Source organism: Eriocheir sinensis, chromosome 1 (assembly GCF_024679095.1).
Source record: "Eriocheir sinensis breed Jianghai 21 chromosome 1, ASM2467909v1, whole genome shotgun sequence".
Classification (NCBI taxonomy): Eukaryota; Metazoa; Arthropoda; class Malacostraca; order Decapoda; family Varunidae; genus Eriocheir; species Eriocheir sinensis.
In genome coordinates, this window is record NC_066509.1 from 40,116,285 (window position 1) to 40,135,571 (window position 19,287).

Genomic DNA, 19,287 nt, shown 5'->3' on the forward strand with positions numbered 1-19,287 from the left:
TTATATATATATATATATATATATATATATATATATATATATATATATATATATATATATATATATATATATATATATATATATATATATATATATATATATATATATATATATATATATATATATATATATATATATATATATATATATATATATATATATATATATATATATATATATATATATATATATATATATATATATATATATATATATATCTAAATTTATAAATATATTTATATATAGATATATATATATATATTGATTGATTGATTGAGTGATTGATTGATAAATTATTGTTGCAGGTAAAGAACAAGGGAGAATTAAGGGAGGAGCATGCCATCCCAACATATATATATATATATATATATATATATATATATATATATATATATATATATATATATATATATATATATATATATATATATATATATATATATATATATATATATATATATATATATATATATATATATATATATATATATATATATATATATATATGTTACGCTCAATGTGGATAATTGCCTAATGTGAACATTAGGCAGAAAATTGCCAATTGTTGACATTAGGCAAGCTATTTGCACAATGTTTACAATAGGCAAATTACCTGCATAATGTTGACTTTAAGCAAGACTTTCAGATTAGGCAATGGTATTTTGCCTGATGTGAATAGAATGAAGAACTACGATCGCTGAATTGGAGATTCAAAGAATGTTGTTCGAAGCCTTGAATCTATCATTAAGAGTCGTTGTGAACAGGGTAAGCGAGGAGCACATTTCATTTTGTGAGCATTGCCATCAAAAAAGAAACAGAAAAGTTCTAAAGGGTCTGGTTGTGAAACCAATACGCAGTCATCATAATATCTATTCAAGATGCCAGATCGATCTTATAAATTTTCAAACATTGCCAGATGGAGGCTTCAAGTACATCATGACATTTGTAAATCACTTTACCAAATTCTGCGTGTTGCGTCCATTTACAACAAAAAGAGCAGAAGAGGTTGCAGCGAATTTTCTAGACATTTTTTTGACATTTGGAGCACCTGCTATTTTGCAGTCAGACAACGGACGGGAGTTTGTTAATGATATCATCGCTGAGCTTGCAGTGCTGTGGCCAAAGCTAATGCTGGGGACTGGACGTCCACGTCATCCTCAAAGCCAAGGCGCTGTTGAACGTCTAAACGGTGTCATCCAGGACAAACTGACCATTTGGATGAAGGAAAACAACAGCAGGAAGTGGTCAGTAGGCCTCAAGTTTGTTCAGTGGCAAGTTAATATCAGCCGTCATGAAACAACTTGCCACAGCCCATTCAAAGTTACGTTTGGACAAGATCCGCAGGTTGGATTAGAATAATCTATCCTGCCAAGTACAGCTCTTCGTGAGATATTTACCGAGGAAGACCTTGAGGCATTTCTGGACTCAAAAGAACCTGAAAATGCTGACACTGAACTTCCTACAGAGGCAGAAGCAGAGGCAGGGGCAGAGGCAGAAGCAGCGGCAGGGGCAGAGGCAGAAGCAGAGGCAGGGGCAGAGGCAGAAGCAGAGGCAGGGGCAGAGGCAGAAGCAGCGGCAGGGGCAGAGGCAGAAGCAGAGGCAGAAACAGAGACAGAAGCAGAGGCAGAAACAGAGGCAGAAGCAGAGGCAGAAGCAGAGGCAGGGGCAGAGGCAGAAGCAGAGGCAGGGGCAGAGGCAGAAGCAGAGGCAGAAACAGAGGCAGAAGCAGAGGCAGGGGCAGAGGCAGAAGCAGAGGCAGGGGCAGAGGCAGAAGCAGAGGCAGGGGCAGAGGCAGAAGCAGAGGCAGGGGCAGAGGCAGAAGCAGAGGCAGGGGCAGAGGCAGAAGCAGAGGCAGAAACAGAGACAGAAGCAGAGGCAGAAACAGAGACAGAAGCAGAGGCAGAAGCAGAGGCAGAAGCAGAGGCAGAAGCAGAGGCAGGGGCAGAAACAGGGGCAGAGGCAGAAGCAGAGGCAGGGGCAGAGGCAGAAGCAGAGGCAGAAACAGAGACAGAAGCAGAGGCAGAAGCAGAGGCAGAAACAGAGACAGAAGCAGAGGCAGAAACAGAGACAGAAGCAGAGGCAGAAACAGAGACAGAAGCAGAGGCAGAAATAGAGGCAGAAGCAGAGGCAGAAGCAGAGGCAGGGGCAGAAACAGGGGCAGAGGCAGAAACAGAGACAGAAGCAGAGGCAGAAGCAGAGGCAGGGGCAGAGGCAGAAGCAGAGGCAGAAACAGAGACAGAAGCAGAGGCAGAAACAGAGACAGAAGCAGAGGCAGAAATAGAGGCAGAAGCAGAGGCAGAAGCAGAGGCAGGGGCAGAAACAGGGGCAGAGGCAGAAGCAGAGGCAGGGGCAGAGGCAGAAGCAGAGGCAGGGGCAGAGGCAGAAGCAGAGGCAGAAACAGAGACAGAAGCAGAGGCAGAAACAGAGACAGAAGCAGAGGCAGAAATAGAGGCAGAAGCAGAGGCAGAAGCAGAGGCAGAAGCAGAGGCAGGTGCAGATACAGGTGCAGAGGCAGGGGCAGAGGCAGAAGCAGAGGCAGGGGCAGATGCAGAAGCAGAGGCAGAAACAGAGGCAGGGGCAGAGGCAAAAGCAGAGGCAGAAACAGAGACAGAAGCAGAGGCAGAAACAGAGGCAGAAACAGAGGCAGAAGCAGAGGCAGAAGCAGAGGCAGGGGCAGAAACAGGGGCAGAGGCAGAAACAGGGGCAGAGGCAGAAACAGAGGCGGAGGCACAGGCAGAAGTAGGGGCAGAGGCACAGGCAAAGACAGAAACAGTAGTTTCAACTTTCCAAAAGATCCGTGCTTTGGCTGATCAAGGACAATCTAAGGCAGCAGCACGGATGACAAGACGCGGCAAACACCTGCTTAGACCATTGTCCATCGGTCAGTGTGCTACGCTGAGGGTACCGGGTGTGGATCGTGGTCCAACAGATCCCATAAATCTGTTAGTAGTCGTCATCAAGGAACAAGATGGGCTATACACTGTTGGTTGCTGGGAGGGAATTCTAGGACCAAAATTTACAGCTGCAGACCTGAGTGCAATCGAACAGCCTCTGATAAAAGCGGAAGAGGTTCCTGATGTCTGCCTATCAATTAGAACAACAACAGCAAGAGCCACTGGCGGGCAAGGATATACAAAGTGTCAGTGTACAACCGAGACCACCGAGACTCCAGGCCCCACACATCCCTCGTGACGTCATCAGGACTGGTGTTCAGATATCCCGCGCGCCTATTATGCTGTCTGCTCGCCTCCCCCTTCCTCTCTCTCTCTCTCTCTCTCTCTCTCTCTCTCTCTCTCTCTCTCTCTCTCTCCATTTTTATATATTTTTCATCAGAGAGAGAGAGAGAGAGAGAGAGAGAGAGAGAGAGAGAGAGAGAGAGAGAGAGAGAGAGAGAGAGAGAGAGAGAGAGAGAGAGAGAGAGAGAGAGAGAGAGAATGGGCGGAATCTCTCTCTCCATTTTCTTATATATTTTTCATCAGAGAGAGAGAGAGAGAGAGAGAGAGAGAGAGAGAGAGAGAGAATAACACGAAATGTATGGGAATCAATCTCTCTCTCTCTCTCTCTCTCTCTCTCTCTCTCTCTCAAAACGCGGCTCGACAAGGTGCTACCTGGATTGTATATTTTATCTCACCTGGGCATGTCTTTCCAACTTATGTGTCTCACAGAACACCCTTGTACGGGTCATAAAGCCTTCTGAGTACTTATCTTCCTTGCAACTCCTTGTAACTCTCTCTCTCTTCTCTGTTCACACACACACACACACGGAAACAAACAGAGAATTATTTGACCCCTTAGGGCTAGTTTATTGGACACCCCGATCACCATCCTGAGTCGGCAGAGTAATAATTAAAAAAAAAAAAAAGTGGCAGGCATCCAAAAGGAAATGCCTCTTTCTTCCTTTGGCAATAGCTGTATAAGAAATTATTCCTTTTTGTATCAATTATATATATATATATATATATATATATATATATATATATATATATATATATATATATATATATATATATATATATATATATATATATATATATATATATATATAAACTTTATCATCTTTTTATTGCATGAAACTGAAAGCTTAAATGTATCTCATTGATAATAGTTATAAACACATTTGCTATCCTGTTTACTTTTTTTAAGAGATTAGTATGAAAGGAAGGAAAGAAAAGGCGGGCAGTCAAGATGATACATTATGTTTATAAGAGTTAGGAAATAGTGTTGCATTACTAAAAATATATTTTGCAAGAGGTTGTACGGGGAAAAGGGATGATTAGTATGGTTAGATGACATCAAACGTGGAAATCTGATCTGATGTATGAAAATCATTATACCTAATGATTAATAGGGGAAGTGCTGTGTTAGAGAGAGAGAGAGAGAGAGAGAGAGAGAGAGAGAGAGAGAGAGAGAGAGAGAGAGAGAGAGAGAGAGAGAGAGAGAGAGAGAGAGAGAGAGAGAGAGAGAGAGAGAGAGAGAGTGTCATTACCTATATCACCTTTAATAGTGAGTATAATTTTGGTCATGAGGATATCTAATTCTAACAGATACTGTTTCCAAGGTATAAAATCCTATTTCATGAGAACAAACAAAATATATTGCCTTTGGCATGAGCATTTAGAATGAAGCTTAGCTGTAAAATTTACAACACTGAGTATTTCCATCCTATCCCATGTTAATTTGCACTACTTTATGAGAACAAACATAATATATTACCTTTGGCATAAGCATTTAGAATGAAGCTTAGCTGTAATATTTACAACACTGAGTATTTCCATCCTATTCCATGTTAATTTGCACTACTGTACTTTATGAGAACAAACATAATATATTACCTTTGGCATGAGCATTTAGAATGAAGCTTAGCTGTAATATTTACAACACTGAGTATTTCCATCCTATTCCATGTTAATTTGCACTACTGTACTTTATGAGAACAAACATAATATATTACCCTTGGCATGAGCATTTAGAATGAAGCTTAGCTGTAATATTTACTACACTGAGTTTTTCCATCTTATTCCATGTTCATTTCACTCTACATACTACTTCATTAATGTCTTTAGTTTTCGATTCTTTTGCACATCCTTATTAGCTACAATACTGTTATTTTCTCTAGCACAGAAATTGTTTAGTAGTGCATTGGTAGATGCCCAGATTATCATCTTTTCTACTTTTTCTGTACTATGGCCACCGCCACAGACATCACTGTGGAAAAGAGCATCATCCTCTGCTAAAGCATTTAGGGTAAGCTCTGTTGCCAGATTGCGTTGGTTCATCGAGTGTATAAATAAAGGGTTCTTTGCTAGTTTGTTAATGATTATATAATTGTACATTACAATGTTTGTTGTGATATCATCTGGATATAAGAGAGAGCCTCTACTAAGTCCTTGAATGTAGCTATGGTTTTCAGGCAGTGTGTCAGCTAAATCAGTACAAGTTACTATATCTTTGCAGAAAAGGCATTTCATTTTTTTGCAGACAGCATAACAGCAGTATCCAGCTAAGTATGTTATGACAGCAAGGACATCTTTACATTTTTCAGTGTCTTCCCTTGTCACGTCTAAAAGCCCTAAGTCTTCTACACGCAGATTATCTTGATTTTCTAAGCCTTCCCAATTAGTTTCACCCAAATTCTTTAAATTAATGCTGCCTTGGTGTAAGACTGACATCATTCTTAATTTTTTTTCACATTCAAACATTTGTCTTACTGAAATATTATACTGTGCACCTGCAAGTTGACGGTATTTACCAAATCTGGCCTCCAAATTATCAGTTTGAAACTTGCCAGGTAAAACATATTTCAATTTCAATTCATTTATACAGTAACTTGTTAGTTCCACCATTGCATGTGTAGTATGTTTTAAGGCTGCAAATGTTTCTTTTGTTAACTTGCCCGTGGAGTTCTTCATACTATCCCACATTTCAAGCCAGTCACAGAAACTGTTCAGAAACACATACTTTTCATCATCAGCAGCATCAGTTAGGGGAGTGGCATATTCTTTCTTAAGTCTAAAGCCTTTAAAATGGGTTTTTAACATTCATGATGTCCCACCACTTGCAAAAGATTTTAATATATTCTGCAACATCATCAACTAAGGGTAAGCACTTTGTTTTACCAAATGTTATCAGTGCTTCAATAATATATTCATTAAATATTTGTAAAACTAAGTTTACATTTTGTCTTTCAAGGTTGGATGGAGACAAGGCTTTCAGTGTTAATTTATATGAATGCTTAAGAAGTGACTCAGCTTCAAGGGTGTAAAGTTTCTGCAAGGTGGCAAAGGAGCATTGAGTATTTTATTACAATTTTGATATTGCTGCTGAGGTTAAACTGTGGGAATGTCATACATCTGTCTGCATTTTTTTTATTTAACCAGTTATTCCTGATGCATTTCAATATATGTACAGAGTCATATAAGAAAAACAGAGGCCTTGAACTCTGTGCAGGATGTGGATATACTATGGATACAGTTGGTGGTGAGGCAAAAATGATAAAGCTTTCTTGTTGATGGCATTGTTGTCTGTCACTACACATATTACTTTGAACCCAATCTCTTCTAAGCCAATGATCACTTGTTTAAAAGAGAATGCAGTGTTTCTGCCTTTATCAGCTTTGTAGGAATGATGTGGACTACCTCCTTAAAGGTTGAACAAATGCTATTTATCATAAAGACAAATGCACTGGTTGCAGCTTCAGTACTGTTAAATGCTGATCCCACAACATTACCCCCTTTGTAATCAAAGTAAGGCTTCAAATGAATTTCATCCAACATCAGAGTTACAGTTTTGTCAAGTGTAGATAATAACTTAAATTTTTGTTTAATATACATAAGGAAATGGCTCTCATTTTGTTCTAGTGCAGGATTCAAGTGAACTGATAAAGTTAGCTTTCTGAGTGAGGTGTAGTTAGGTAAAATAAGTGTTCCTGTGTCCCTCAATAGCCTGTACCCTTGAGGAGAGCAGTGGTACAAGAGTGAAGCAAAAACCATGAGCTCAGATGAATAATTCAACTTTGTCAGAGTCATTAGGTATAACTGTTCACATACAAATTTTAGAGCACGGATGTGCTTGAAAGACTGATCTTGCAGAAGGGACAGAAATGACAGTACTAGTTGTATCACAGTAATTGCTGACGGTGGATTATCTTTTTGTTCACCAGTGTCAAGAGTACGCAATTTTAACAGTAAGTCCTCAAGAACATTAATATCAGTAACAGATGAAGGAACTGCATAATCTCCTATCTTTTGAATTTGTACATCACCAGTAAATGCATGCACTTTGCAATCAGCTTTGACCAAGAGTGACTGTATAAGTTTAGGATGTGGAGCATATATGATGTGACAGATCAGAAGGTTTTCCTCTTGTTTGATCACTGACCAATAGCTTCTATCCAAAGAGTCTAACTTTCCAAGGAGTTCATCAATGGTACTAAATTTTTTTTCTTCCCAGTAGTTTTCATGATCTGCTGCACTTTGTGCAAATGCAGCCTGAAGTGCAGACTCCTCAATTCGTTTCCTTTTGGAGTCTGGGGACTCTCTTGACCGAGTTGTTTTAGACAAATATGATGGGCAGCCTGGTAAGAGTGAAGGAACTGCTCCATCATGAAGATAAGGCTTTTCCAACCTAACTGAAACCTTTCTACCAGTGTTCTGATCAAAGTAAGAAGTTTCCCACCTAATGTCCTCTGGCTTGAAATGTAACTCACAGACCTGCAAGGGTGATATTAGTGCATGAACGTTTTGCAAAGTGACAAGAAATTCCCAGAAAACACAGCACAGAGCAGGACAGAAAACTGCATCTCACAATTTTAAATGTAAGGCCAAACACACATTGAGACACAAGCGACGGACACATATTGCAACACAGATAACGCAGGCGACACAGCACAGAGCATGACAGAAAACAGCATCTTGCATTTTAAATGTAAGGCTGGATACACATTGTAACAACAGGTGACACAGCACAGAGCATGACAGAAAACAGCATCTTACAATTTCAAATGTAAGGCCAGACACACTGCAACACAGGTGACACAGCAGAGCAGGGCAGAACACTGTATCCATTGTATCTCACAATTTTAAATGTAAGGACAGACAGCAGACATACATTGTAACAGCACAGAGCAAGTCAGAAAACTGCATCCTACAATTTTAAGTGTAACGCAAGACACATTGCAACACAGGTGACACAGAACAGAGCAGGACGGAAAGCAGCATCTTACAATTTAAATGCAAGGCCGGACACTCATTGTGACACATTAAAGAGCAGGGAAAAAATGGTATCTCACAGTTTTAAATGTAAAGCCAGACACACATTGTAACACAGTGCAGAGCAGAACAGGAAAATGCATGATACAGTATGAATATAAGACAGGGCACACATTTAGAATAAAAAAATCTATATAATTGGGATACTATGCCTTTATGTATGTAGAATACCTATAATTAATTTACAAAGCCTTGAAGACTCATAAGCATAAATGTATAGTGAGTTGTCAGCATAAGCAGCATAAGAAATGGTAGTTATTGATGATGTTTCAAAATCAGTAAGAAAATCTGACATGTCACTACCTAACAATACTGGGTAAAACCAATATGAAGTACCTACCTACATAGAACCACAGTAGGTACGAATAATCAGTCGATAGGTTATGTAGAGATTAGGAGTGATAGTTCAGATACGTTAACCCCATGGGGTCGAGGGGCGAAGCCCCTGTTAGTTGTTAGGTTATGTAGAGATTAGGTGTGATAGTTCAGATATGTTATTTAACCAAAAATGCCTTCAAGTGACTACATTTAGTGATGAGGATTTTTGCAAAGACTGGGGTGATCAAGGTCTTTTTTAATGGTTTGCCCAGGAAAAGTCTCCAAAATGAAAACCACCTGTTTAAAGGAAAATTAATTATGGTCTGTCCAGAAAAACAGTGGCAGTCATGCACGGAAGTTTTACTCATACAGAATTTGACATAATGCCGAGTTAAGCTTGTTTTGAAATGCTGGAACAAGTACTTACGGTAGGTAGGTAATATTGCTGATGAGGGGCACACACCCTGTCTGCCAACTCATACATACAATTAATAAATTCACCAATAGCAAGAAATTTTATACAAGGGACCATCTCAAAACCAATTACCTTGCTATATTTGCTGGGAAAGAAGTTTTCCCTCCGAATAGCTCGTATCCACTTCTCTTTACAGTCACTGTCTGTTGGAAACCCAAACACATGCACTTTAGGACCTTTCTTATAGTTTCCCTTGCACCTTGGGACAACACAAGCACTGGGCATATTGAATATCCATGCACAAATAGACTGGCCGCCGCCGGAGTCGCTGGTCGCTGTGTTTGAACTTGGTATGTTTGCTGCGCTGCAACGGGGACTGAACACCAGTCCTGATGACGTCACGCCCCGGCTGGCGGGGATGTGTGGGGCCTGGAGTCTCGGTGGTATCGGTACAACTCATTGCACATCAGGACGATGCAGTTGTCTAAGAAAAAATCTTAAATGTAACTCGTGATGTCACCCGGGGAGATCATGCAAAAATTACTAAGTCGCCTTCACTCAACCTTGAGATATCCTTCATTGACTTTAATCTCTTTTATTGATCATTAAATGAATTTATTTGTTTATTGTATTAAATTGCAATTCTTGAAACTGTCTCTTTATCGACCGTAATATATGCTAACGTAAGTCTCTAACAATATGCACAATGTTAACATTACGCAAATTTTGTTAAAGCAATTCACATTGGGTACAATTGAGCTGCATAATGTGAACATCAGGCAGTTTTTTGCCTAATATTGACAATTTGTAGACATTAAGCAAATAGCTTGCCTAATGTCAACATTAGGCAATTTTCTGCCTAATGTGTACATTAAGCAATTATCCACATTGAGCGTAACATATATATATATATATATATATATATATATATATATATATATATATATATATATATATATATATATATATATATATATATATATATATATATATTTTTTTTTTTTTACAGCAAAGGAGGCAGCTCAAGGGCACACAAAAAAAGAAAACAATAATAAAAAAAAAAGACCGCCACTCGCTGCTCCCAAAAAAGAAACAAAAGAGGTGGCCGAAAGGAGCATCAAATACGGGAGGAGAGGTGTCCTGATACCCTCTTGAAAGAGTTCAAGGCGTAGGCAGGAGGAAATACAGATGAAGGAAGATTGTTCCAGAGTTTACCAGCGTGAGGGATGAAAGAGTGAAGATGCTGGTTTACTCTTGCATAAGGGGTTTGGACAGTATAGGGATGAGCATGAGTAGAAAGTCGAGTGCAGCGGGGCCGCGGGAGGGGGGGAGGCATGCAGTTAGCAAGTTCAGAAGAGCAGTTAGCGTAGAAATATCGATAGAAGATAGAAAGAGAGGCAACATTGCGGCGGAATTTAAGAGGTAGAAGACTATCAGTATGAGGAGGAGAGCTGATGAGACGAAGAGCCTTTGACTCCACTCTGTCCAGAAGAGCTGTGTGAGTGGAGCCCCCCCACACATGAGATGCATACTCCATACGAGGGCGGACAAGGCCCCTGTATATGGACAGCAACTTTGCAGGGGAGAAGAACTGGCGGAGACGGTACAGAACGCCCAGCCTCGAGGAAGCTGATTTAGTAAGAGATGAGATATGAAGTTTCCAGTTGAGATTTTGAGTTAAGGATAGACCGAGGATGTTTAGTGTTGAGGAAGGTGATAGCTGGGTGTTGTCAAAGAATAGGGGATAGTTGTTTGGAAGATTGTGTCGAGTGGATAGGTGGAGAAACTGTGTTTTTGAGGCGTTGAAGGACACCAGGTTTTTCTTGCCCCAATCGGAAATAATAGTAAGGTCTGAGGCTAAGCGTTCTGCAGCCTCCAGCCTTGAGTCGTTAAGTTCCTGAAGGGTGGGTCTTCTATTAAAAGAAGTTGAGTAATGCAGAGTGGAATCATCGGCGTAGGAATGGATAGGACAGTTCGTTTTGGAAAGAGCATCAATGAATAACAGAAAAAGATTGGGAGATAGGACAGAACCCTGTGGGACACCACTGTTAATAGATTTAAGGGAAGAACAGTGACCGTCTACCACGGCAGAAATAGAACGGTCAGAAAGGAAACTGAAGATAAAGGTACAGAGAGAAAGATAGAAACCGTAGGAGGGTAGTTTAGAAAGCAAAGATTTGTGCCAGACCCTATCAAAAGCTTTTGATATGTCCAGCGCAATAGCAAAAGTTTCACCGAAACGGCTAGGAGAGGATGACCAAGAGTCAGTTAAGAAGGCTAGGAGATCACCAGTAGAACGCCCCTTGCGGAACCCATACTGGCGATTAGATAGAAGGTCAGAAGTGGAAAGGTGCTTTTGAATTTTCCGGTTAAGGATTGATTCAAAAGCTTTAGATAGACAAGAAAGTAAAGTTATAGGACGGTAGTTTGAGGGATTGGAGCGGTCACCCTTCTTAGGTACAGGCTGTATGAAGGCATACTTCCAGCAAGAAGGAAAGGTAGATGTTGACAGGCAGAGGCGAAAGAGTTTGACCAGGCAGGGTGACAGCACGGAGGCACAGTTTTTAAGGACAATAGGAGGCACTCCATCAGGTCCATAAGCCTTCTGAGGATTGAGGCCAGAGAGGGCATAGAAAACATCATTTTGAAGAATCTTTATAACAGGCATAAAAAAGTCAGAGGGGGGATGAGTAGGAGGAATATGCCCAGAATCGTCCAGAGTGGAGTTTTTAGAAAAAGTTTGAGAGAAGAGTTCAGCCTTAGAGATAGATGAGACGGCAGTGTCGCCGTCAGGACTGAGGAGTGGAGGGAAAGATGAAGAAGTGAAGTTGGAGGAGATATTTTTGGCTAGATGCCAGAAGTCACGGGAAGAGATAGAGAAAGCAAGGTTTTGAGATTTTCTATTAATGAATGAATTTTTGGTTAGTCGGAGAATAGATTTGGCACGATTTCGGGCAGAAATGTAAAGTTCATAATTAGCATTAGTTTGAAGGGTCTGGTACCTTTTGTGAGCTATCTCTCTATTATTGACAGCACGAGAGCAAGCGTGATTAAACCAAGGCTTTTAGCGTGAGGAGTAGAAAGAACGAGGAATGTATGCCTCCATTCCAGAGACAATCATATATATATATATATATATATATATATATATATATATATATATATATATAGATATATATATATATATATATATATATATATATATATATATATATATATATATATATATATATATATATATATATATATATATATATATATATATATATATATGCATCACAGAGGTGATTGTCTCTGGAATGGGCATACATTATAGCATCATCATGACCATTTCTGCTGCAACCCCACTCCCTCAACAATCTACCATAACTAACCCAACTCCTGCTAAACCTGTCTACATTTAACACGTCCTAACCTAACATGGTAGGTCCCCAAGTTTGTTAGGTGGAAAGGGGTTAGTATAAGAGAGTCAAGTCATATTTACCTGTTATTTTATTTATTCCTTATTTAGATTTTTTTGGGGGGTAGGTGGGCTGGGCATGCCAGGCTCTCAACACTTTTACAAGTATTTTATGTTAAGACTATATCGGAATAGGTAGATTTGATGAGAATGGTAAAGTAAGATTAAAATATTTTGATAGCATTGGTCAAACAGTTTCTGGTGATATAATGTTAGGTTAGAAGTACTCAAAAGAACGGAATTAAGATTAATGCTTTGAATTTTTTTGAATAGCTGTATTGTGTAATATCCTCCTACTTAGAGAAAAGCATTTTAGAAAAGTAGGTAATGAAAAGTAGTATTTATGGCCATGTTCATGACAATTAAAAAGCTTATGTCTTATGATGCATGTAAATAAAATACCAGTACTGATTTAGCCTTCCATCACAGCATGTATTAAATGTTATTGCAGAAGGTATGGGAAATAAATAGCATGCCATAGTGAAACGATTAAGAGACTTGCTTCACATTTATACCCTGACAGTGCCTTCCCTGGGAGTGGACCCCGTACGCAGGATGACTGTGAGAGGCGTTGGTACAACGTACAACAAAAATCAAAGCCTTGCATTGCCAAGTTCAAGAATGAGCAGCGGCAGACTGGTAATTTTTTTTAGTTGTTATGTCTTTAAATGTAAAACGTATATTAGTTAGTTTTTTATGTGCTCACAGAATGCAGCTATACTGGCCACAATGCCTTTATTTCAGCTTAAAGTTAATAAGTTCATAGCAGTGAACTGCATATTTGATATAGAATTTTTTTTAATGTTCATCTGTCAATGACTATCAATCTATCTAAATACCTTGGTTGTCTTCCCCCAGTGAAGGGTTTTAGCCAAGACAGGCACACACTTACTCACACACTCACACTCATGTACACCACTCTCTCAGCTGCACAGCCCCTGAGGGAGTAAAAAAGGCCCTCACTGTATGGGGGATTAGCTGCACAGTTCAGGCAGGGAACTTCCACACCAAGGCCTCACAGCATACACTGGTTTACCCCTGCCCCATCATAACAATGACATTTTCCCCAGCACCTGAGTGCCCCACACATGTGGCACCACAGATACGCAGGCGCCTGCCTATATAACTATGACATTTACTGTGGTAGATAAACTGGTGTATGACATCATAGGCTGCTCGTCTCATGTATTTGAAGGGGTACCAGAGCCATTCAGCATTGACATGATGTACTAGGGATAGGACAGCAGCAACAGTCAAGCAGCAGTGAAATATTGACTGGCCTGTATGTTTTGGCAAAAACTTTATATTCTCATTAAAACAATTTATTAATTACCCTTAAATTCATATTCTTTGTAGATACACACTTTATCAGTATTGCTAGAGACCATCCCAGCACATTGTTCATTACTTGTGGAAAAGATACCATTAGCTGCTCCGGCAACAGCCACCGCTTCAATATCTGCTGGCCCTATGACACCAGCCACTGCTTCATCATCTGCTGGCCCTATGACACCAGCCACTGTTTCATCATCTGCTGGCCCTATGACACCAGCCACTGCTTCATCATCTGCTGGCCCTATGACACCAGCCACTGCTTCATCATCTGCTGGCCCTATGACACCAGCCACTGCTTCATCATCTGCTGGCCCTATGACACCAGCCACTGCTTCATCATCTGCTGGCCCTATGACACCAGCCACTGCTTCATCATCTGCTGGCCCTATGACACCAGCCACTGCTTCATCATCTGCTGGCCCTATGACACCAGCCACTGCTTCATCATCTGCTGGCCCTATGACACCAGCCACTGCTTCATCATCTGCTGGCCCAATGACACCAGCCACTGCTTCATCATCTGCTGGCCCTATGACACCTGCCACTGCTTCATCATCTGCTGGCCCAATGACACCAGCCACTGCTTCATCATCTGCTGGCCCAATGACACCAGCCACTGCTTCATCATCTGCTGGCCCAATGACACCAGCCACTGCTTCATCATCTGCTGGCCCTATGACACCAGCCACTGTTTCATCATCTGCTGGCCCAATGACACCAGCCACTGCTTCATCATCTGCTGGCCCTATGACACCTGCCACTGCAAGGGATGACAATGAAGCTGCTCCACCAGTCACCACCTACTTCATCGGAGTTAAGAGATGCCTTTCATAGGGCAGCAGTATAATTTTTTGATGCTGGGGCTGAATATTACTGCCTCAAGGCTATGATTTTGTCACTTTTTTTTATTTTTTATTACTGAGGAGGTTAGGGTGGAAGGGGTGAAAAATAATTTGTGCTGTTTTTCGACAGAAATGATTAGCAAATTCATTCAAAGCACAAAATTTACCGGAAAAAAAATTGTGTGCCATTGTGAGTGGGTTCACTTGAGATTGGGCTCCAATACGCCTCCGTGGTCTAGTGGTCAGCATGCCTGGCTTCTACGCGGGCCCGGGTTCGAATCCCGTCCTGGGCAGTCGGCGTGCAGCTCACCCAGCTGATCATCCTCCCTCTCGGGCTGGTCGATAAATGACTACCTGGGGAAACTGTGGTAGCCCAGATGTCACACTGGCCCTGTGTCCCGGGGTAATGGGCTCCCTCTCACCACAGGCTCAAGGCCCAATGTTACGGAGATGAGCACCGAGGCCACGCGCTGCTATAGCGTATGCCCCAACTTTACCTTTACCTTTATTGGCTCGACTGACAGACATGGCTTTGTATGTCGAAGGTCACTGGTTCAATCTCCACAGCCAGCACTCTCTAACTTGGATTTTCCGAGTTCCTAGAGCCTAGATTAATTTCTCGGTGTTAAATGAGGAGATTTGCACCGGCACCCAGTCATGGGTGTTACAAGATGCGTTGTTACAATCAGGGCGTCATTTGGCCTTCAAAAGTGGGAGCGAAAATAGGGCAGACAGTTTTATATATATATATATATATATATATATATATATATATATATATATATATATATATATATATATATATATATATATATATATATATATATATATATATATATATACCATCATTAGCTTATAACACCTTTAGGCACTGATCATATTTGCATTTTATGTAGTCTGTGATGCAGGCAGGATATTCATTAGCACCTAATTAGACTCATGCTGCTCTCCAGTGCTCTCTGATGAACTCACAATCAAAGATGTAGTATACCTATATGGTAGCATTGAGTAATCTTAGGTCACTTGGTAAAGTGTTCACCTAAGTCCGACCCAAGCTGACAACATAAACCTAAGCGTGTTTGCAAGCTGAGTGTTTAGAATATTGGCATAATAATAAAAGATGCTGAAAACTGGATTCCACTACTTTATTGAATATATGAATAATTATATACTGAATTTATAATGGAGCTAAGATAAAAAAAGCTATGTTTTCAGCGGTCATACCATGATCTCATGAAAATAATTAGGTTGACATATATAATTAATTACTACGTATTTTGGTATGATGACCATTGCACGTTAATACCATAGCTTTGCGAGCATTGAGTAATCTTAGGTCACTTGGTAAAGTGTTCACATAAGTCCGACCCAAACTGACAACATAAACCTAAGCATGTTTGCAAGCTGAGTGCTTAGAATATTGGCATAATAATAAAAGATGCTGAAAACTAGATTCCACTAATAGAGTGATCATATACTGAATTTGTAATGGAGCCAAGATAAAAAGCTATGTTTTTCAGTGGTCATACCATGATCTCATGAAAATAAATAGGTTGACATATATAATTAATTACTACGTATTTTGTTATGATGACTATTGCACATTAATACCATAGCTTTGAATCCAATGATGAATATCTTCAAGCAAGACACAAATAGCAACAGATTGGTCACCAATTCACTCAGTAAACACAATACTCCAGAAAAGTATACACTGAATTCACAATAAAGTTGTTTTTCCACTTGGAACTTTGTAAACAGAAACCAAGTAACCTCGTTTTACTTCACTCATAAGTCATGATGTTCGCGATGTGGTCACCTCGACCTTTCGTTCCTCCTCCCTCACACTGGCAGACGTCTCTAACAAGCTTTCTTACCACCATTATCTCAATATGAATAACCGGCAGCAATAATTATAAATCATATTCTAAATGACATTTTAATGCAATTTTAATGTCATCTTTTTCATTTGCATGTGTGTACCTTTCTGCTACAAATAAAAGTTTTTTTCCCATGTTTTGTTTTCCTTAACTCGAATATTTCACATTTTAATCAATAACAAAGGCATCAAACACTAATTGTATGTTCAAGCTATGTTTATTTTTTTTTTCTGTTGACATAAACTACATCGTTTTCCTTTGGTGCCATTATTTTCACATGGGTACAGTCTATCACTCCCACAACACCGGCAAGTTGGTAGAATTCTGCTTGCTTTACACGGATCTCCACCCTATCAAGGGGAGACTGGATAAACCTCCCGACTACCTACGGGTCACTGAGGGCGGCCAGAGTTTCCACAATCACCCTGCTTACACTACTCTGGCTTACCCCCTAACTCATCACTTGAACACTGCAGCATTTTTCCTGTAGCCAAGTACCTTTAAGTCAAAATCACTTTCAACCCCGGGGTGCGGGAATGCTCCCTTTGAACTGGATCTTGTAGCTCTCTTCTCACCAAATCAGTCACATACTCCATTCCTGCACGGTCTAATATGTATGTCTTGACAAGTTCACCATCGTTATACAGTTCCAAAGCGCCCTATCAAACTCTAAATTGCGGAAGCGGGCTGGACGAGGAAGTCCGGGGGCCATGTTGATATGGGTCTGGGTCTGGGTTTCACTATTAACTTTACTATGAACTGTTTAGAAGTCCTCGCCAGCACTCTCAAGTTAATACCAAAGTTAAGAGTAGGTATTAGGCTAATAGTTGTTGAGGATACACTTTGAGAGTGAAGTTAATACCAAAGTCGAAAGTTAATACCAAGTTTAGTATTAATAGTTGTCGAGGATACGGGCCCAGGGGACGAAACCTGCTCCCGTCATCACTAATGTCACTTCCCCCCTCATCCCCACTGCGCTGCTCGTGTACCCTGAGCGGCATGTTTCCCTGAGGGGCGACAAAGCCTTGGCTAGCACCCATAGCCTCGTCAACATACTTCCTTAACTCACTGGCAACCCCTTCCACTTCAGCCTTAACCTCGGCCTTAGTAAACACCTCCTCAAGCACCTCTTCCTTCACCTCCTTTTTAACACGGTTACACTCCTCCGCTAGGTGTACCCTGAGCTCTTTAAATACCCGCTCGGCACTCCCCGCCACCTCCTCCCGTACACTTGCCAGGCTTTCAGTCATGTCTTCCCTCATGCCCGTCATGTCTCCCCTCATGCCCGTCACAGCCTCCACCTGGGCACTGAGGGCGGCCAGCAGGTCCTCCAGGGTAACTTCCTTCCCTGCCATGACTTAGAACACACCACACACAGTCCGTAACAGTCCTAAGCCCGCCCGCTGGGAGGTAAACAACAGCTGATCCTCTTCCCGCCTTTCCGGTCAGCTGACTCCCCCACGCGGCGTCCACGCAGCAAGACCGGGCAAGAAAATGGCGACGCGTGCACACAGGGCGTAACTCTCCCACACGCTGCCCGTCGCTCTCACACTGTCCCAACACTCCCCGTAGCACCACACGCAACTCCAGTGGCACCCTCAGACAGACCAACAATAACCCACTCCTGACACCACTGTAACCTTCCTGTAACCTCACCCAGGCGCCCGAAAACCCCGTCAGCGTCCCCAGGAGACTCACCGCTCCTTGTGGCTGGCGTCCACCGTCTGGATGGGCTACTCACGTTACTTCCGGGTTCTTGGTCCCCTGAAGTGCGACTCCCAGGCGTGTGTGCTACCCTGTGTTCTCTCCGAGAGCGAACAGCGCGCGTGAAATCCAGCCTCTGGCCACCAGTGCACTTTACTGTGGAGAAAGCAACCCCTTCCACTTCGGCGGGCTCAGAGAAACACAGTCCTCCGGTTTAACGTGGTTTATTTCCTTTGTCACAGTTCCCACACTGATCCACCGGGGCCCGGCCACTTGTTGACCGTCGAAACCCTCTACTAAAGTCCACAAACCCAAACACCGCCAATTCCAGGCACTTTCTTCAAGGGGGTCCGTGCACCGCCACGCTACGAGCCTCAGGTCCCGACCGAGGTTCAGATCCCACTGCCTGCCGGCGTCCCCCAAGGCCCAAGGCCCTCGTGCGCGCCCCAATCACAGGCCTTCCATCGGTGTATATTTATATATATATATATATATATATATATATATATATATATATATATATATATATATATATATATATATATATATATATATATATATATATATATATATATATATATATATATATATATATATATATATATATATATATATATATATATATATATATATATATATATATATATATATATATATATATATTTATAATATATATAAAATATATATATATATATATATATATATATATATATATATATATATATATATATATATATATATATTGATTGATTGATTGATAATTTATTGTTGCAGGTAAAGAACAAGGGAGAATTAAGGGAGGAGCATGCCATCCCAACCCCCAGGCAGGACAGATATATATATATATATATATATATATATATATATATATATATATATATATATATATATATATATATATATATATATATATATATATACGCTCAATGTGGATAATTGTAAATGTGAACATTAGGCAGAAAATTGCCAATTGTTGACATTAGGCAAGCTATTTGCACAATGTTTACAATAGGCAAATTACCTGCATAATGTTGACTTTAAGCAAGACTTTCAGATTAGGCAATGG

The 19,287-nt window shown here is 40.7% G+C and overlaps 1 long non-coding RNA gene across 1 annotated transcript; it reads right to left on the bottom strand.

Moving 5' to 3' along the window:
- Positions 1-4,412: 4,412 nt before the first annotated feature.
- On the bottom strand, positions 4,413-6,006 carry LOC126996783 (uncharacterized). The gene is made up of 2 exons (XR_007751551.1): positions 4,833-6,006; positions 4,413-4,713 (listed from the first exon to the last, which is right to left on the bottom strand). It is a non-coding gene; the product is annotated as an uncharacterized LOC126996783 (long non-coding RNA).
- Positions 6,007-19,287: the final 13,281 nt, after the last annotated feature.